Here is a 22,446-nt window from a genome sequence, read left to right on the forward strand (position 1 = left end):
GCTTGAGACTCGAAGAGTACGATTATGAAATTGAATTACATGAATTGAATTGAATACAAAAAGGAAACGAAAATAAAGCTGCAGACGCTCTATCCCGATTGTATCCTATCTTCAATGAAGAAATTAAATCCGTATCATTCGATCTAGAAAACCCACCAAGTGCGTTTTCTAAAAATCTCTAGGGGGCGAAATGTCTACTCTAGTCACCCTTGCTTCCGCAGCTCGACGGTCGCCACGCGGACCTTGCTCGGATCCAGGGTCCGGGTCAGCCGTGCTGCGAGCGCAGCGGCCTTCTCCCTCTTCTGGTCCTCGGAAACCTCCAGAACAACGCTTCCGGTAATTGTTTTGCGCACCTTTACCGCGTTGATGCCAACCTCGGCCAGAGAGACGCTGTCCTTGGCCGCGGCCAACACCTCCGCATAGGATTGCCTCGATCTGTCCATTCAGCGTAATCGTTACCGCTGAAGTTTGCGATGTATATGGGGGGGCCAGCTTGTTTCCCCCTCTTCGCGATCCTCTCTCTGGGGCTTTCCTCGGGCTCTTCGCCCCTGTCTTGTAGATAATAAAGTCAATTAAAATAAATATCTAATTTTATATTAAATATTAATTATGTACATAGTTTGAATATTCATCTATTAAGTGCCGATGTTTAGAGTTTAAATAATCGTTGTTCATGGCAACGGCCATGTAAAATGCGATTTTGATAGCATTGGGTGAGATTGGCGGTCCGGTGATTCAAATAAAAATAAAATAATTACTCTATTAAAGGGGAAGTGGATGAATCATTGGTACTGATGGGGTTTACGCTATCCAAAAAAAAAAATTTTTTTTTGTAATATAATGATTAAAATGAGTTAGAAAGTGTAATAAATATCAAAATAAAGTGGTAGTCATTAGAGCTTAGGTATAGGGGAGCAGTAATGGTTAAAATCGGAAACACATTAGGAGGATTTGACAATTGTGAATAAAAGAAATAGTTATTTATATAATCAGTCGTACCTTGTCAAGGGGAAAGAGGATAAATTTCTTTATCACTGACAAGGCTAAGCATGCAGTTCCTAAAAATTAAATAAATTTAATGTTTGATTAAATTTGTAGAAGAACGTAGTAACATTAAAGCAAATTTGTAACAGTATAATTTTGATTAAAGTGTAAGCAGTTAATCTAAGATATAGTGGTATGATTTGAGAATTTATAATGAAAAGTAAAGTAGTTATAGATAAACATTGGCTCACCTTACCAGGGTGATATGCCTTTATTTTCGCGAAGAGGGGAAAATGCAAATTACGCATGCCCAGTGACCCGTGTCATTGGGATAAGTGGGACTCAGCAGATAGTCGCCATACCCAATAAAAACCTCTCCTCTATCCGCTCTTCTTATGGTACAGGTACCAACCCCGGAACTGCCTTTAGGCATTACTTCAGGGTTGGTCCTAACTTCTATCCCTCCTTCGCTACATCTTATCCATTACTATATTTGTAAGTTTCTATTCTTCTTCTCTCTTTTACGTCCATCTCCTGTTTCTGTCTCGCCTTCATAATTATTCTGCACAGTGTCTGGAATTTATTCCAGTTGTCCTCTTTCTTAATTACCTCCTCAATAATATTTCCTCTCGTCAATGTCGCGCCAATATAGCTGTCCAGTTCGGTCCTATCGATGACCACCTAGGGCAGTGAAACAACGCATGCTCTGCGTCATCTACTTCAGTGTCGCAATCCCAGCATCTGGAGTGAACCTCCTTGCTGATCGTCCTACGGTACACGTTGAATATCCCGCGTCCAGTCAACAGTTTCATCCAGTGATCAATATGTCTTTTGTATTTCTTAAACGTACAAGCGTCATTTATTACCTTCTCCGTCCAACTATCTTCTCTGTACATACTCCATTCATCCCTCTACTTGTCGTCTATACGTTCTTCAACTACCCTCATCCTTTTCACAAAATTTTCAGCAATTCCTGCTCTAGACCGGGTCTTATCATGTTCTCGTTGATATATCTTATTTAGTTCGAAGATCTCGGTCCGGAGCTTTGCTTTGTAATAAATTGGCATTGTGCCCGTTAATGCGACACAGTTCTGTAGGCCGTAGACGATCTCATAAGTGCGGCCCTTTGTGCCCTCTGCAAGATGTTTCTATTCCTCTTGATCAACAGCGCTTTGGCTCATACCGGGGACGCATAAAGTACCACCGACTCCCATATTTCATAGTAAAGTTTCCTGACTGAGCCAATGGGACCAGGGTGATATGTCTGGTAGTTATTTATTGATAGGGCTGCAGTGCCATTCCTTAAATTAAAATTAATTAATTACATCGAGTAATATTGAATGAATTTAATTAATGGAGAGAAAAAGGGCCGACGATGACCCTAGGGACAGAGAAACCAACGACTCTGGAGGTGAGTGGATCGTCCAGACGAGTAGACGAGAAAGAAGACGTGAGAGAAAAAGGAGTAACACCGAGGAAAGAAGGCCACCGGTTAACGAAGGCCGTAGGGAAAGGTTACCGAGAACTCGAAACCGATCTGAGGCCCTCTTGGTGAAAGTCCGGGAATGTGAGGAATGGTTCCAGACGTACAAGGAGCTTATGGTAGCGAAAGGGGCGCTGTGCGAGAGCACGGGCGTCAGACGTACTAAGAGCTGGGATATCCTCTTGGAGCTAGAAGCGGAAGTCAAAGGGAGTGATATTGCCATCAAGATAAAGGAGGTAACAGAGGGCAAGATCCTTGTTTCCCCCCTGCAGAGTAGTGTATCGGTGGAGATTAGGGACATCGACTCGCTGGAACATAGGAAGGATCTCAGACAGGACATCGTTAGTGGGCTGATAATCAGGGATGCCAACGAGGTCGAAGTGAAATTCTTAAGGACGGCCCCTTGGGGCACGCAAACAGCGATCGCTATGGTGCCAGCAGTTTATCTAAGCGGTAAGGAAGGGTACGTTAAAGTAAGAACGGCCCTCACTATAGCCACGATACGATTCCTCCCGAGGGTGTTGAGGTGCTTTAGATGCCATGAAATCGGGCACCGGTCCAACAAGTGCATACTGATCAGCTCGGGGAAGGAGCGTTATCGAAAATGTAGAGCGAAGGGCCACACGATCGCAAATTGTGGAAACGAGCCATGCTGCGCGAAGTGCAGCGAGGGGTCCGAGACGTGGACAAGACATGTAATGGGGTCACTTGCTTTCCCCACATATAGGAAACTACTTAGACAGGGGATTCCTAGGAGGTAGGTATTATGAAGATCTGGCAAATGAAACTCAACACATGCAAGTTAGCACAGGACCCGGTGCAGCAATATGCCTGGAAACGCCGGGTGGACGTAGTGATAATTTCTCAACCTAATCGGCAATTCCCGTTCTGATATGGTGACACTAAGCGCGTCTATTAGGGTGACTAAGTTTAATGGTCTCCAGCGAAGACACGATGATAGTTGATGATGGATAATATTATGAAAATAGGAGGAACTCATAAAAGTATTTCTTACGAAATCAAAATTAAGAACAGTTCACATAGTTTAAAAAAAGTAGACATCTCAACACTAGAGATAATATTAGAAACGGCTCCAAAGATAACTCATAACTTTAACCAATACAAAGTCACCCTCAATACGTTACAAACCCAAGTCAATACCCTACAATTTGAGCGTCGTGTAAATTCAATCAAGGAATACAGCACATGTACAATACAAATATTAGAATTTAGGCCTAGGACCAGGAACAATATATATGTCGGAGATGAAAGGGACACTGGGGCCTCCCCTTTGGAATTCTTGGGAAAATCCCAAATTTTTTAGTTTTCATAATTTAATCCGATTATAGATTGTCTGAGATTTGTGATAATGAGCTTGTGACAACTAGTCGCTAAACGTAACCGCGGTCACGGGATGAACGTTTTTACCTAGCAGAGGTATGGAGTAATTGTATAGCTCTCCTTAAAAAGGAATAGTTGTAGCGGCACTCAACAGTAAACATTCCAACGGTTTCTGTCTCGTGGCTCGCCACACACAGGCGATTTGTTAATTCGTGAGCCGCATAGCCTGTGCTTTGCATTGAAGTCTCCCGCTGCGATGTATTTGTCACCTAACGATTGAAAATACTGCTCTGAATTTTTGTAATGTCATTTTGGAACCTCTGGAAGTAATTGCTGTTAGTCTGTATTGTAACAGTGGTTGCTTGAACGTGTTCCTACTAATTTGACTATGTGAGTGGTGTTTGATATCGCTTCTTATTACCACTGCAGCACCTCCATGTGCTTTTCCCGAGGATTGCTTGGAGATGGTGTGATATAGTATTTTCATGTAGCTTTTTGGTGCGAAATGTGTTTATGAAACAAGTAATATGTCAATATTATTGTTATACAGAAATGTTTTCATTTCGAGGGCCCGTTGTTGTAGACCATTGGAGTTCCTACTTGCTATTTTCGGCCTGTCCATTTCTATCTTTTACTTAACGTGGTTGCAAGTAACATGACTGTAATTTGTTGTGTTTGCTGTCTGAGTACTGCATTTTGCTCAGTTATCATTTTTGTTAACATTTCAGTGTTTTTGACGGATTGCTTCAGCAGTTCCTTGATTTCTGTAGCGTCGTTATGGTTGTTGCTTTGATTTTTGTTGTTTAAGGGCGGTGTTTAGTTAGTTACTTGTACATAACTTCGGCTACCAAAAATGTTGATGGGGTAGAACTGATGCCGATGGAATTTAGCGAAATCGTTATTATGTTCAAATGGTCCCCGTTACAGTCGTATCCTACATTTTTTCATACGTGGGGAAATGGGAATCCGCTCTTCTGGGAATCATTGGATTAGTGTCGGACTTACCGACTAAAATTCCAAATTGCTGCCATAGCACTCTTGCGTCCTCTCTCATTGTGAGAGTGCCACCCCGCAGGTCTAGTTTAGACATTGGGAGAGACCACAACTGATGAAGAATCCAAACTTTCACCAATCGGTTGTCGCTGGATACGACGAGGGGCTCCCGTGCCGGACAAAACTCCAGCGGTACAGTCGTATCCTACTAGAGCTCGTACGTTTCGGATGAGGGTAAGTGCGATGATTAAGTAGTTCGTTATTTTTCCTGTTAATAATTAATCAGCATTTTGTTACATACATATATTTCACACATTTATTTTTCTTGCGATATTTCTGTTAATCAATCCCGCAAACGTGTAATAATGTGTACCAATTTTTCTAATACTAACATATTTTTATTAATTCTAGAATATTTAAATTATTCTTTAACGCAATCGGAACAAGTTTCCGCGGCAGATATTAGTGTTATTCGTGTGTCGCAGCGCTTGCAATATGCTACGAATACGTAACTCAAATATGTTCAAATGTATTGACGTGCCGAATTTTCATGTAGGTCTTAACGATCTTCATCTAAATTGTAATAACTGTTTGGACAAATGATACGGTCGTTGATGTTTCGATGAAGGGGCTGGACTAACTAGACGCAACAGGAAGTGAGTAATTCTCCAACCCGGGACCGTACTATTCCTCTCCTTGTTCTTGTCTATAATAAACGACACGCATTCTGTATATAATAGGAAAAATTTTCGTTATTAACGTGTCCCTTTTGTTTGTTGTCCTTGGTCCGCTCGTTCGTCGGTGCGTCACTGTTTATTGTGACTGCGCGCTAATTTTAATTTATTTATGTGTACTTCCGTGACATTCCCTTTACTTCGATTTTAACATTATAGTTTTTGAGAATATCGAGTACTTTGTGAGGTGAACTGTATACTGATTTCAGAATTTCCCTTTTTTGAGTTCTCTCGATAAATATATCAAATCTCCCACTCTGAAATCTTGCCGATTGATTCGTCTGTCGTAATATTCTTTAAACATTGATGTTGATTACATTAGATTTTCCATTGCTGCGAGTTGTATCGTGTTGATCTTTTCAAACAAATCTCTTAAATATTCCACTTACTTCGGTTCCATATTTTCTTCGATTATTACTTTACCGGACTGTTATCTGGCCTGGTCAGATATTCGAGAATTAATTCATTAGGAGGAAACTTCGTTCCTTCATGTACAGAAGTGTTGTAGAAAAACATGGCTGACTCGAACCACCCTTCCCAATTCCTTGCATCTTCTGTATATAATTTGAGGCATTCGATCAACACGGAGTGCGATAGTGAACGTATTTCGACAAACGTATCTCATTGCAGATTTCCCCGATGTTCCTTTTCCTTAAGTTTTCTGCTTTTAGTTCCATTCGCCTAGAGTTGTGTCTCGCGCTATTCGTGAGTCATGACGATTTCTGTTGACTTGTGACATGACTGTCCCTACTGTCACTGCGCATTACGTTACATTACATTATGTTGACATCGCACAATTTCCTTAGTTGGAGATTTTTCACCTGGCTTAGATTCTGGAAAATTCAGGATTAACGCGAAACAAGAATCCTTTCCATGAAGAGTCGTAAGACAACAATAGCGTATTTTCGATTTTTTGCACAAACAAATTATGTATGTTCTTACCTTAATATATATGAAGGACATTTTTGTTACAAGAATGAATGAGGCACATGCACATTTATCTTATATATATCTACCTTGTATATTTTACATAATGCTTATATACATACATATAGATATACATGCTCTATTACGTTACGATAAGCCCAATAATTAGATAAAAAATAAGTAAAAAGTGTGTAGAGTTCGTTTTTCTTAGATCATATGTAATATTAATTGTCGTAGAATATCGAGATTCTGTGATAAGTAACACACATTTTGAGTCGATTCGTTAATTTTCCCACGATCAATATGTTAATTTACGAGGCGAGAAATTTTTAATTTATAAGAAAAATGTATGAGCTTACCTCCGTTTATTTTCCGAGCGTGTACGCTTTTCAAAGATCTGTAGCGGCACTAGGCCGCAAAGAACAATTCTCTCTCCAACGGTTTCTTCGGTACATAGTATACCATCGCTGGAACACTGTTTACGAAAGGCCGACGAAACACATACAGTGTCGCGATAAAGCGTAGGTACCGACAGGCCCAACGTGTCGGGAAACTTCAATAGGCCTAATGGCCCATAGATATCCTTTGGTCCTTCCGTCAAATAATCGGAAGAAGGTGTATATAACCAAAATAGCGGAGGGTTACGAACACGTGCGTAGTGGAGATATTGAAAGATGACAAAGGGAAGAAAATTATCACTGGACGTCTAGGTTACATTATCGAGAATACAAAAAGGAAACAAATATGTCCTGGCCACACAGGATCCATTGACCAAGTGCTCCCTTGAAATTCTTACTGTAGCGGCTCATGGCCATGAAGAAAGTTCCAGGGATCAAGCGCATGTGCTGGCCACGTGGCCTGCGAAATCCGACGTCCGAGGTCAGGACGTCGCCAAAGAATAAACCCTATGACTTACAATAAAGCGCAAGTGCCTTCGATTAAGAAAACCGTTTCCCTACCCCAAAAGAGAATTTTCTCCTTCGGGGACCTCAGCACACTATATAGAGGGAAACTTTAGTTTGCACAGAGTCACAGAGAGACAGAGCGTTGCGAGAGATCAGTGAGGTCGAGTGGACGGAGAGTACGCGAAGAACGATACGAGTACGGCCCAGATAACGCGTGCGCGACTAGAAGGAGGGATGGCACCAGGGGCAATGGACCCCCCTAGCGCCAAATTCAACAGTCAGGGAATCTTTAGGACTGCCTCGAACGAGAGGACGCGGGAGGGCGGTGCAACAGAAAGATAATTCATAAGAGGTTCCTGGAGTACTCCTGTCATACGTGGAGTTTTAGTCGGTGAGAGTCCGACACTACTCTGCTGCTGCCGTTACTAGCAGCAGCGGAGTGTCCATGAGGATTTCTCCACGTGCAAAAAAAAAGTAACGAGTGCTGGCAAAACTGTCAAGTCTTCCTCGTATAATTAGTAAACTCATTGTTAAATCAATCCGCGGAGTATTTCTTTGGCACCCTACACGTCCCACCATCTGACTGATAAAATCGGAAATAAAATCTAAGGAATATTACGACAGACGGATCAATAAACAAAATTTTAAAATGGTAGATTTGTTACATTTAATGAAAGAACTTAGTAGAGGGAAATATCAAACAGATATACAGAACCTCATAAAGTTCCCAATACTTTCAAGTACCATAATGTTAAAATCGAAGTAAAAGGAATGCCGTGATCAGTATATATGAATGAGTTAAAATTAACACGCAGTTGCAATAGATAGTGACGAGCCGATAAACAGGCGGCCCAAAGACAACAAACAAAAGGAATACGTTAATAATGACAATTTTTCCTATTATATACAGAATGGGCGTTACTTTTTATGAACAAGAACAAGGAGAGAAATTCTACGGTCCTTGGGACGAAGAACTTCCAGCTTATCACCCGGAGGTGTATGGAGAATTACTCACTTACTACCAATTACTTCAACCCGCTTATCGAAACATCAATGACCGTATCATTTATCGAAACTGTTATTACAATGTAGATGAAATGCCAAAAGCAAGAAGGGATCGTAGAGGTAGAGGCTATAATCCAGAATGATCGAGCTCTGTATACGACTGTTAAACCCGATATTTTGTTATCGAGCCCGCGATAAGAATAAATATAATGACAGAGCTCTTCTCGCTGGGGCATTCGATTGTTGCATATTCAGTACCGTAATCTTCAGGTCGCAATATACATTGACAAATTTTGAACAGATGTTACGACAATAAAATGAGCCGTGACACTTTTACAATTTATGATTTTACAATCCGCAGGAAAATAACATACTCAATATTCTGATTTGTGACTCAACAAAAATAAAAAAACAAATTTATACGTCCTCTGTACTGCATATTTCGTTAAACATGTAGAAAATCGCTAGTAGCACATAGATTATGAAGATACATTTTGCTTGTAATGATATATTAATGCCAGTTTTTTAGCACTGTATCGTATTTGGATTTAGGCTTGAAGAACACTTCTTCTTTACTAGTGTTGCTGTTTTCAAGATGTGTTTCTCGCAGTGGGGCTATAGCATTGTACTATATATTCAACATTACTTCATGAATATATTATGAAAATCGTGTAAGAAAATTTAAATAAAAGACAAATTTGAGGTAACAAACTGATAGAGCATGTTATGTAAAATATGTTGTAAAACGAATAAACGATTCACTTTTTATAACATTTCATGCTTTGTTTCTTTTGTAAAATGTTTCGACGTACTCATTTTTATTATATTTATGCAAAATTATGTTATTCTGCCAGAACTTTATAATTTAATTCTCTCAAGTTAACTTACTGTTTGAAATTGACTTCCTTCTGCGGAAACATTTTTAACTAAATTTACGCGGTCATTTTCTGTATCCAATACTCAGATCCGATGAATATGCGGAGCAGTTCAAGGCTTGAATTTCGGAGGAGGTCCCGGTGCAAGTCTGTTAGGCGTCAAGTAGGCCATTGTCACGTCGGAGACACAATAAATCACGAAACCGATAGATCGTCGATGATCTCCTCGCGTCACAGTTCCAACGTTTCATTAATAAGGTGATGAAATTGACCTTTATAGATGATAATAGAGTTTATTATGCAGATCTAACAGAGTAACGTTTCAAAGTATTACAAGAGGGTTTTAGTCGATAAGTCCGACACTACCCCGACAGTGTCCATAAGCATCTCCCCACGAAAAAAAGTTTAAGGCTTGATTATTTTTAGAAAAATAATAATTTCACTGGTCTTAGTATCAATTTCAGTAATTTCAGTAAAAATAAAAGTAATTTTCAGGATTACTAACAATCTCTTTTATCCTCATCTTGACACATTTTGAAATACAAATTTTTAAACCTAAAATTCAATCTAACCATGAAGATCATCATCGAGGTTGATACATGTTCCCGTTTCGAATATACATCAAAAGAAGTGTCTCCTTGCTTAAGTTGAGATCACAATAAGCATCTTCAATCAGCATTTTATTCTTCTGTCTTAATGGTGAAAACAAGTGATCGAAGAGGCAGTATGCATCAAAATATAATATAATGTGCTCAAATATACTACAACCTGCCACAATATACTGCAAGAGCGATATCGGCAACTGTGATCGAACATAGAAGACCGGAAACGATAGCATCATAAGCAGCTTGTTCCTTTTTGTTCCTTATTTGGAGTTTTAGCTTTCCTACCCTACATTAATTAGCTCTTTGCGTTCTATCGGTTTCCTCTTCTTTTTCCACCTAATTGGTCTTCATCGAGCAACCTTGCCAATACGCATCGTCATTTGCCACTCGCTCATTTGAAGAGATTTGAGAGGCAACGATTCTGATTTATTTTCCTTTAAACATCATCATCTCGATAGTATTCCTATTACAGCATGTATATATTTCATGGTATGGAGTAATATCATATGATGTTAATAAAAAAATACGTCGAGTTCAGCAGACGTTTATATAGATCAAATTTTTGATATCGGAATTTACTGTAGTGCGACATATGATTAAGTAATTTCACAAAACAACCTGAGTTAAAAATTTGCCAGGAGTCCCATTTCAGGAATAGGTTATCCAGAGCAATAAACTCCATACATTTTAGGGCAGCCCATATGAGATGGTTGTCCCAATAGATCCAAATGCCAATAAGAACGTCTCAAAGGATTTTCAAATCTAAGTCGAAAATACATTCATAAGCAGTTGCAATTTTCATACAATGATTGATTTTAGTCTCCTGTGCAAACACTAAATATGTTTTCACTTGAAACCTTTTTGACTTCAAGTGTTTTCAGGTTTTTCTTTGCATATTATCTATCGACAGTCTTGAGTGCAGTGACGTTGGTTTGAAAATTTTGGGTGGGCTCGACACCTGTGCTTTGATGAGAAATGTAATTGTCGACAATATGTACTTCCGAACTGATACATTGTATTAATTGTATTGTCACCTACACCGTGATTATGGCCAGTTTTCATTTTAACTCGTACAAGGATGATTGCAACGACATAAAGGAAGAAATTATGGAGTGCGTTGCCTGCAGCCAAAACAGTGAAATTTTGTGCTCCTGTTTAGCAATTGGAAGTCAAATTACGCATTACGAATTGCATTTTTCTGTACGAGAAAGTACAAATACGTCTGTAGTAAATGACGCATATTCATCGAAAAGTAGGTTGTTTATAAGATTTTCAATTTTCAAGTAGTTTTTAGGTGTTCATTAATTTTCATCAAGAAGTTTTTGCATCTTACATCCTTTTCCATCAATTGCGATCTCATTTGTTCATTTTATATTACTTTATATTATTGTTGCTATATTACATTGCACAATCCTTGTATTAAGAGAAACAAGTTAAAATTCTGGATATAGTTTCCTTACAGATAAAGCATGATACTACATTCGAAGTATACAAAGGTATTCGTTTGTGAAATAATGAAAATCTCGTCTTCATGATTAGAAGATTGATGTGCTGCATTGCATATCTGACAAAAAGAATTGGGTCATTTCCTTGAGTAAAGTTGTTACAAAACTGCGTACTATTCACGCGATCATGTGATTTGTGTGCACAAACGAAACATTGGAATCGTTATAGTTTTCTTCTTGTTATATATGTATCTGTATATAATTTTGCACGTTTTAAGCGAATCATGTTGTTCATCTTTCCCCCGTTACTGTGTCAAACTTCAAAACGCAAATTTTTTTCTTTTATTTTTTGCTAATAATTATTTACGAGTCTGCCAAATTATTCAAATTCCTCATCACATAAACAGATATCACAAGTTCAAAACGTTGCTGTGTCATTGTCCAATCTGCATAGAGTTTTCGACGATATGATGGCCAATATCTATATCTTTAGATTTGTTATGTCAATGTACGATAAATTATGATATAGTAGATAATACATTGTTGGCTGGGAACTTCCTGAATATTCTACAATTCCGTTCAACTAGACGGATTGTATTTCTTTAACGTTTTCTACATTGTATACTGTACGTATCTTTATGAAGTCTATACTTTTTTCTTTACGTTGAAATGTGATATCTAAGGTTGTAGCGTTGTACGTTTCAAATGCTTACATCGCAGCAAAATACATTGTACAGTTTACCTCAAGACCTACTATTTTAGCAAATCCTCTTTTGCCAAAGCGACTGCTCTCTGTTCTTTCTTGTTTTATATTTTGTAGCACTTCTAAGCAATCATGTTGCTATCTTTCCACTTCTACTAACAAATTTTGTAACTTCTATGACGATATAATTAACTGTTTACTGTAATAGCAGAATTCTGTCAATTTCATTATTGTTTAAAACTTTCTCTTGAAGGAAGACTTACTTACCTGCAAAATTTAGTGAGAAATAAAAGAATGAAATTTTGGGTAGACTTGTACCCTATTAGTTTGCTTTCAAAATACCTCAACAGTAATTAATAAAAAATGTAATAGGATTCCTTCTATAACTTTAGATTTTCTTCTATAATTTTCGTAACATATTACAGCGATTTTCCATATGCATTGCGTGACACACATAACTTATAGAATATAAAATTTAGAAAATATAAACTTGTAAAACTTATATAAATATTAAGTATGTTCTGTATCAATTGTAATGCCAGTTTATAACATAACCAATAAAAGTTTGTCAAAAAAAAGAATGGGAAATGCAAACGAACAATGGAAAAAGGTAGGATATCTCTTGTAAAAACAACACAACTCCTATACGTAATCTGTTGTTTCAGTGATCGTGCTTTTACATATGAGAATCATTTACAATTAATTACAATCCGTTAGAACGAAATAATTACATAACCATAAAGAATGATTTATACAGAGAGTCGCACTTAAAATCGTCCTGTGTGGTGCAAGAAATATTTCTAATTGTTTACTCATAAAATATTGTAAATAAAAGTAAAAGGCAAAATAAGGACTAAGAAACTTAAGTACACGGCTTAAGTACTGCATTGACAATGTTAATTAGCAATAAAGTTAGAAAGATTTACCGAATGGGTAAATTGTAAGGTACAAATTAAATAAATAAATAAAAAAAATATATCTGTAGCAGCACAAGAGTTATAGGACGATTCGAATCGAGGGTGACTCATGTTGTTTTGCCTCGGAGTATTAACACCGTTACGATGTACGAAATGTAATAATAAACAAACTCCGGACAAAACAATATCGCTGCTACATGCAACCGTCAACTAGAATCAAATTCGAACTTTCCGGTACTCCCCCGACCAGTATAAATACACGATCATGCTCTCCAGAAAGTGAATATCGAGCGAACGTAAGTATTACCTAGTATACGAGTATCTAGCATTCTTATAGCGAGTATATCGAGTGACATTGAGCGAACGACAAATAACTCTGTATTCTATACTTAGAATAACGTTAAATACAGTTGACAATATCAAATATCAACTTGTCTAGTTATTATATAAAACAACACGTTTAAAGTCCACCACATATCAACCACCTCCAGACTAATTAAAGAACAATTGTTTAACCTCTGGAGAAATCGTATTATCTAAAATACATAAAGCCCTAGAAATCAGATGACCAAATTTAATTACCAGAAAAACTGGGTGCATAATCACATACGACCGTAATATTATAAAAATAGGAGGATCACACAAAAATATTTCTTACGAAATCAAAATTAAGAACGGTTCATACAGTTTCGAAGAAATAGACATTCCAACGCTAGAGAAAATATTAGAAATGGCTCCAAAGGTGACTCGCAACTTTAACCAATACAAAGCCAACCTCTATACGTTACAAACACAAGTCAATACCTTCACAAGTAAAGGTACGATACACGAACGAATGTTACGCGAGTATGATTTTCATTAACTGAAATTAAAACTGTAAAAGGAATGCTGTAGCAAGGACTTCCTGAAATAATTTCAACGGCATTTCCACGAAAAGCACATAAGCGGAGAGAAGAAACCCTAATACTTTTGTAAGGACATCAGCAGAAACAAAGACAATGTCCTAAGAAATAGTTACGTGCCGAAAGTTCGCGTTTTCGGGGAATAAGCCGCCGTGTGCCAATTATCTCGTCGTAGTTTTAGCATAAGTAAACATAGCTACTTAAAGCAGAGAAGCTTAATATCTAGAACTAAAACTGAACAGTTATTAATTGTCAGTCAACAACTTTGTGGTGGATTGGTAACAACAGGACGTCGACAAGTAGAGGGCGCCAACGCGGTTGTAACATCTCCCGGGCGATCCGGGTACCCACCGCCAACATCAGAGGGTCACTACGATGACAACGAGTCTGTCTGTCTCGCTAGCGGACGAATATACGGTGCCAAGATACAAATACCGCATCTAGTGAGACTTCCTCTGCGTCTAAGGCAGGGACTACCGAATATAATCTTTCTGACGAGTCCACCGATAGTCCCCAGGACGAAACGCGAATTCCCTTCAACTGGCGGAGGTGACGACTGGCTACGACGAAGAAGGAGCCGGTGTAAAAATATAAATTATAGCGGACTCCCCAATCCGCCTTAAGTTATATGATTAATTCTACAGTCAATATTTAACGAAAGATCGAAGTCTTATTAATGGACAAGAGCTATTAACCATCAAGTAGTTATATTTGGACAGTTTAATCTCAATATATCACATACTAAAATGTAGCGTCGCATGAGTTAGATGACAATTCAAATCATATTGTTCTTTTGCTTAGCAGTATCAGGATCTTTAGAATAGACGTACTGTAGTAATAAATAAACTCCGGGCAAAACAATGTCGCTGCTACGTGTAACCGTCGAACAAAGACGAATTTGAATTTTCCGACTCCCCTCAATCAGTATAAATAAACGGACGCAATCAAAAAGAGATCAGCGATCTTACTTTGCGTCTTATACACCGTACGAGCATCTCATCGAATATTATCTGTATACTAATTTATTTAATTATTTATATATGTATTTTCGACCAATCGCGGGGAGACGCGTTCGCGAGATATCACGTCAACGGGAGTCGTAAATTCCCGCTACGATTATAATAATTGATACCACGATTTGATCGATCCCTATCAGTTAAGATAATAGCGGTGCTTGGTTTGATACAACACCACGGTAACAGAATCTAGAATATGTATATTTCTATCAATTTACTATACAATATGGACACAAAGAATTCGATGGTTACAGAACGTGAGCCAGAAGATCAACTGTCTGTCTGCTCTCATGTAATCACGGAGGAAAGTTCGGTAGTATGGTTTGTAATAGAGAGAGGGTAATTATCCCCGTTGCTTGTGCGTGACGTAGTTTCTGGAAAACCCGGCTTTTTCGTTATGCAAATACTCGATTCCTCAGTGATTGCTGAGAGCGTATAATTAATCATAATCCTGTTAATAATAATGTTAAAGGCTAAACTAAAGGCTTGGGTTTATGATGAGTCCTTAGGTCTATTGAAGTCGGAATTACGGTATGTGGGCCTTGTCGGCCAGACCCAGAGTGACGTCACACGGCCCATCTGGCGCGACGTAACAATATACATTCGACGGTTTCAACGACGAATAATCTCGTCTAATACATTTTACTATCAAACATTCTCTACAAAAGTGCTCTACAATAATATTTTTGAAGTGCGATCAACAATACATATAAAAGGAATGCCAAAAGCAAGAAGGAACCGTAGAGGTAGAGGCCATAACAGCGGGAAACGTGCAGAACGTTGATTTAAACGTTTGCCGAAATTATAAAAGAAGAAGAAGAAATTGGAAAAGAATTACCAATAACCACAGAACAAACAGAACTTAGTTTTCTGCATCAAATTCGCCTATACCCGAACGCGATCTAGGGCTGCATCGCCAATAGTTCACGATAACGATAATTATCCTCGTTCTATAAACTACATAGAGAGTTAAGATCAGAATTTTGATAATAAACATATAGCTGAATAAAATCGAATAAATTACCAGTTACGAGACAAAGAAATTTTTTATTTATTCCTAAAAAACTTTAATCCTTCTTGCGTTAGTACTCTCCTGCCCACAGCAGCTAAGCTGAAACGTGGAGTTTATTTACCAGTCACATTAATACACTAGTTAACGCTACTTCTAAGGTCATATCAACGAACTAGAATATCAAGAATAGGACAGTTTGAAAATTCAAAATAGGGTTGCCCTTTAGAAAGGTGCGACAAGTTTTGAATCCATTCCATTCAGTCGTTCGCCTTGTTTCGAAAATAACGAACGAGAGTCAAACTAACTGAAATAGTTTATCGACTATTTCTGGTGGCAGCAACTACTGTTTTGATTCAAGCGTCAGTTTGAGGAAGCTAGAACCTGAAATCGAGAATAATAAGTAACGGTTACGAATACCGAAGATCAAGACCGGATCGTAACAGTAAATAATGACAAGGAAAGATAACGAATAAATGGAATCTGTTAATAATAATAATGATAATAATATAACGGACTTACTGCAGCACCATAGTAAAGAATTTTCGAAGTTTTGTCTTATTCAAGAATAAGTTTCACAGAATATCATAAAATGCGTTTACCTTAAATTTTTTGCTAACTAAAATTCTTGAATTCGGTATAAAATGACAGCTAATAAAATGAATGAAATAAAAGCTTCAAAAGATAATTAATATTAACAGAAATGGGAATAAGGGAAGGATTGCATTTACAAGGATGCGTAAGAGTGCTCTTAGAAAGATCAAAATAATTGAAAATATATTTAGAACGTGAGAAGAAAATATCGCCGGAAAATTGTATATTATTTATTTAGTAATAAATGTTATTTATTTCTATTACGTATATCTATGGTGGATTCAGAAGCCAATTAGTGTAAATCCTACTTTCCATAAAAAGGACTTACGTAGCTCCAAAAATAATTTATTATTAAAAATTTTAATTGATAAATTAATTAACTCCCTACTTTTATGCACATATAACAGACTACGGTATTGACCACGAAATTACTAAGCACAATTATTCCGAGCATAAGCACAAATAATGAGAATCATTTCGAAGTCGTGGCAAATCTAAGCATTATCGTTTGTTACGTGAAAAATAATTGTACCCTGCTTAACTGAAACATTAAGCAAAAAAGATGAAAATACGTGTATTTTCAGGAAATGGCGTTTTTCCTGCTACTGAATTCGAATATTTATCTAACGAGCAAAATTTATCTAATTGTGATAATGGTGAACGAGATGAAAATTTAAAAAAAAAAGATTGTTACAAGAAAACTCTGCTGAATGATTTTCCACTTTATGAGATCAACCGTTCATCGATGAATGTTTTTCAAAACTCATTGTACAGGAGCGTGTATTTTATGTTTTTTCTTTATTATAACCATTTTTAAACTTCATGATTCATGGTATACTTAAACTTTAGAGTAGAAAGCTATATTTTACAAAAAGATTACATTTAGAGAATTACTTCCTTTACAGATTCACAAAAAATTTTGTAGGAAGATCCGGGCCGTGCCAATATTCCTGTTTGGCATTGTATTAGCATGAACAAACAGTCTAACTTTGAGTCGACTTGACAAAAATCGAACGACCAGCACAAAGAACTAGCGACTGCTTATTTTCCGTAGCTCACAATATAGTTATGAACATTTAGACGAAATTGTTACCGGAGGAAATATAAAAGTTATGTAGTTCAATACGGCAAGATTTCTACAGGTTTTCTACATGTTATGACAGGTGGTCTACATGCATATAGAAATCAAAAATGTAGTAAAAATAAGAAGATTAAATATATCTGTTTTCATGACTTACCTTTATATGTAGAATAACTTCCTGTCCGGTTACTGCATTACCCTACCTATTATTGAACAAATTTTTAGGTTACAATTATTTACACAAAACTAATACGCGTACGAATATCTATTCATTTTATAAACGTTTATGTACAAGATATCTAGCCACGTTAAACCAATCTCTTTTTATAGAAACTTAATAAGTTAGTTTTCTAGATCGAAAAATTAATACTTTCAGTAAATTCTTGTACAACGTACACTCTACTGCGTCCCGGATACGAATGACGAATGAACGTTATCGAACTCTACAGCGACCACTTATATAGTGACGACGACGGATTAGTATTGCTGAGTGATTGGCTACGCTTCGAGTCTATAGGCGGTAGCTGTATGCGATCACAGCGCAAAAATCATTTCGTGGCATGCTTCCTTCCCCCCTTACTACGTCCGTCGTTCCCCCAGCCCCACAGGAACTAAAAGTAAGCTACCGATCTGTCCTGTTTTGCGGTTAAGTTTTCAGGATAGGAGAAAAAAGAAAAGACAATATCGTATAAAAGTACCGCTTTTAAGCAGCTTAAATTAAATTACAAACTGTAATGTTAAAAATGTAAACCCAACACAAAATATGGTATGGTATACGTCGTACCGTTGCGTAGCAGTACTTTTGTCAAAACCACTATCAAACAGAAATTCGTTGTTTATTGCGAATACACATATACAATTTATATCTTTCTTGGGCAATAAACATTATATATATGTAAATTCTATAGAATTTAGAACACCAACCGACGGTTTGACCTTCCCTGTGTTTACTGGGAGTCGGTCGAACGATATGAATAGAGAAGGATGAAGACTTAGGATAGAGAATAAAACAGCACTTCGAGAAGCGAAGATTGAACAAAGAAAAAAAGCAAGTTAAGAGCTAGAAGGAGAAAGAGAAGAGGAATTAGAAGCGGAGAGGAGATACGGAAGAAGACTTAGAAAATCGATTCTTAAGTTTCCAGGAATCGATCGCCTGAAAAACATTGATTGCCAAAAATATTACAATATTACATATGTCGGGTTAACGTTATGATTAGGGTTGGGGCTAGGGGCGTGAAACGAATCGTCGTGGTGATTAGACATTGTTGTTATGCAATAGAGAAGATATTGACTAATGCAAATATGATTATTACAGATTTCGACAAGTAACCGTGGTGATTGGATACTCGAGACGCTAATGACAATGATCCTAGGTTCAATAACGGATCGGCGGTCAAGGGGATAACAAAATGCGCTTTCTTCCGAAGTCCCAGATGTACCCACTTCCTTGTCTACGGTGCAAGTATTACTGGACTAACTTTTTGTTAAAACGTAGAAAATCCACCGAGCGTAAGGGCGCTATGTAACTCGGTAATGAGATCTCGAGAGAGAATGACTTTCCGTCACGATGATACTGCAGAGGAAAACTATATTGGGGTGTGTCTAAGGACACGAGATCATCGGATTCGTGGAGCGATACCTTTGTTCGGAAAGTGAGAGAAATTGACGTTGCTGTTCTTCCCGTAGTTGGGACAAAGACTGTTTGTCTGTTTGAAGGACTTTAGTTAACTAAATCTTAAGATTTGTAGTATCTAAATAATCTAGAGCAAGGATAAGAAAGGATGTTTTATTTGAAGTCAAGTTTAGTTTTATTTTTGTTGAGAATAGTGGATCTTCGAAGCCGAAATAATGTTATGGGAACACTAAAGTTACACTTGGAATTAATATTGGAACAGTTATATATTTATTTTATGGACGATTTCCAATATATTCATCGATACAAACTTGCACGCGTCTCAGCACTTTTTTCTATACCCGACTGTTAACCGACTGAGCTGTTTACATTCATCTGTTTCCGAGACGCCACGCACACACATACTTCCATACACTAATACTCACATACGACTATTTCTACTACGCATTTAACCCAGTTCACCACAGAAAATTATATATATCTCAACAATTCTAACAAGGAATACCCAATACAAAAGCTGATTACAATATCTTCGTACGTCTTATTCTAAGACTCTCAACTTCTGTCATCTCAGGTCAAAAAATGCTGACCCTCAACCCTCGCATCCTTCTCCCACTCCTTTACTCATTTAGCTTTGACGTCACCATTCTTAGTTTATACCCCCTTGTTTTTGATATTACAGATTTATAACGGGTCCTCAGGTTAGCTGAACATGTACTGTGGAGATACATCGACATCTGGTAATCATCTTACCCGGAGAGTAGAGTCTGCGTGTGGCGAGCCACGGGACAGAAACCGTTTTGAATGTTTACTGTCGAGTGCCGCTACAACTATTTTTCTTTTAAGGAGAGCTATACTATTACTCCATACCTTTATTAGACAAAACATTCATCCTTTGATCGTGGCTACGTTTGGCGACTGATCGTCGCCTCGAGCCCAAGCTCATTATCACAAATCTCGAACAACTACAATCGGATTGAATGACGACAATTGCCCAATTACGCCTATGGTAGAATCTAGATTAAAATGTTAAGGGATTTTCCCAAAATTCCAAAGAGAAAGCTCCGGTGTTCTTTCATTTCCAATACATATATATTTTATATAAAAAATATCTTCTCCCGAATAAAATGATATGTATTGTTATTGCATTATGAACATTTAAACATGTCTAAATAATGATTAGAGTGAAAAGATATCTCAAAGGCAACATTTCTTCTTACGTTTTTCAGTTTATTGAAAAAACTAAACATCTAGGAGAATATTTAATTACAATACGCGATACAACAAACATTCCTGACAACGCAAGCATCATCTACCGTATTTCATTTGCGATATAGAAGCACAACTCACGATGTCTTGTTCGCCATTCGGTAGAACGGAACTGCTAAACGTACGCAGTTTTACTTTCATCGAAAATATTGACATTATCAAGATTTTTAGATTTCTTATATCGCTGCTTGGCATTGATGGCAACACAACTAAAAAGAATTTCGAATTTGCTTTTATTGAATAGCAAATCTACATTATGCTTTTCTTTCTATCATATAAAATAGTAAAATGGTAAATGGTTAAAATTCCGTCAGTTTTGCGCCACAGGACAAAATTATTACGTATCGCCGTAACCTTAGTTTTACAACAATATTTTCATATCTTCAATTGTTTGCGACACTATAAGTGGAAGGTCATACTGCTTTCACGAATAATGATATATCTTGTGTTTAGTCAGCCTTATAACGTTATTGAAATGACTCGTTGAAAATCTTTTCGTAAATTTTAAAAAGCCTCTCCTCTAGAATTTACCTTTTTGCGAATTGCACCACTGTCAATGTCAAGCAGCGATATACGGTTTGAATATCTTTCTGTTTTTGCTTTATCGATTGAAAAATATTTACTGAAAAATATTCCGTCAATTTTGGAAGTTTATTTTCAAACTCTTCTTTCTCATTTATTTAAAAATTCCCTTTTTCGAGCTCTGCATTCAAATCTCTCCAACGCTTTGAAATTTCACAAATAATAATTTATCACGACACTCGTAGTTTTCTGACAGTTCTGAGGTAATTACCGAGGATCATAGTCCTTTTACCAGAAGGTTCATCGTCTTCTCTGCTCCGTAGCTGGTTCTTTCTAGAGCATCTTTAAGCCAATTTGAGAGTTTTTTTGGACATTTGCTCTCGAAAGTGCTCTGAAATTGTGTATCCATTTGAGAGTTTAAGTTGGAAAAATTTACCAAATGTCCAGTTGAACAAATTGTAAGGTACAAATTAAATAATAAAAAAATTTGAGAGCAGCTTGAAAGCTTGCTATCACGCAGTATTCTCAGAACCGTCCATTTGAGATTTGCTCGTACATTTGTTCATTTGTTCTGCAGTTTGTTTCGAAATACAAGTGAGGAGAGATAGCGACTGAACGAAAGGCTTTGTGCTCTTATTATTGCGTACAATTGCATACAATTGGGTGTAGAGATAAAGTAAGGATAAAGTAGGAAAAACAGGGATTGTCGCCTCTCACTCGCACTGGAGTTGTAGCATGAAACGTCGTAACAACTGAGAGTCTCCTCTCGAGCTCAAAGGTTAAGGGAACAGAGTTATCGGTGATGTCAATAGTTTTGTGTTTATTTTTAAAGTCAGTATGCGATGGCAGGCTAATGGCCACGCGCAGTTTTTGCGAGATATGTAGGTTTAGCTTAAAAGAAGTATGTGTGTGTGTGCGCGTGCGTGTGCGTGTGTGCGTGCGTGCGTGCGTGCGTGTGCGTGTGCGTGTGCGTGTGCGTGCGTGTGTGTGTGTGTGTGTGTGTGTGTATGTTTGCAGCCAATGCTACGTGAAACAAGGCAGCTTAATCAGCGAATTTAAGTGGACGTCTCTTTTTATCCAACAGTTAAATAATATTTCAATCTCCCGTAATACTCATCCGCTCTATCATACCTACATATGTTATGAACAAAATATAAGAGTTAGGTTCACGTTAGGGCGTTGTATCAGGTAGCAACCGACGCATAAGATGTGACGATATGACTTTATGATTTACAGTTTTGCCCTTCTTTTGAGATAACAGCTACTTTAGAATAAAAATAAAAAAAATACATAGATGTTTCGATGATAAACGATAGCGATATGAGTATTTAGTGCCTTAGAAATTAAATACGGCAGAGAATTTTTTAGATTAGAAACTAAAAGTAGAATGTTAAAGTTTGTATTTGTAAGATCAAAAAAGTATTACATTTTCCTGAACATTTCTTTTCATTATTTTCTATTATTTCTCATTCGTTATTTTATTTTATTTTTTTTTTTTTTTTT

The 22,446-nt window shown here is 37.3% G+C and overlaps 1 long non-coding RNA gene across 1 annotated transcript; it reads right to left on the minus strand.

Annotated features, from left to right (window-relative positions):
• Positions 1–176: 176 nt before the first annotated feature.
• On the minus strand, positions 177–17,922 carry LOC122569896. The gene is made up of 4 exons (XR_006317611.1): positions 17,677–17,922; positions 1,236–2,285; positions 1,000–1,058; positions 177–552 (listed from the first exon to the last, which is right to left on the minus strand). It is a non-coding gene; the product is annotated as an uncharacterized LOC122569896 (long non-coding RNA).
• Positions 17,923–22,446: the final 4,524 nt, after the last annotated feature.

Source organism: Bombus pyrosoma, linkage group LG8 (assembly GCF_014825855.1).
Source record: "Bombus pyrosoma isolate SC7728 linkage group LG8, ASM1482585v1, whole genome shotgun sequence".
Taxonomy (NCBI): Eukaryota; Metazoa; Arthropoda; class Insecta; order Hymenoptera; family Apidae; genus Bombus; species Bombus pyrosoma.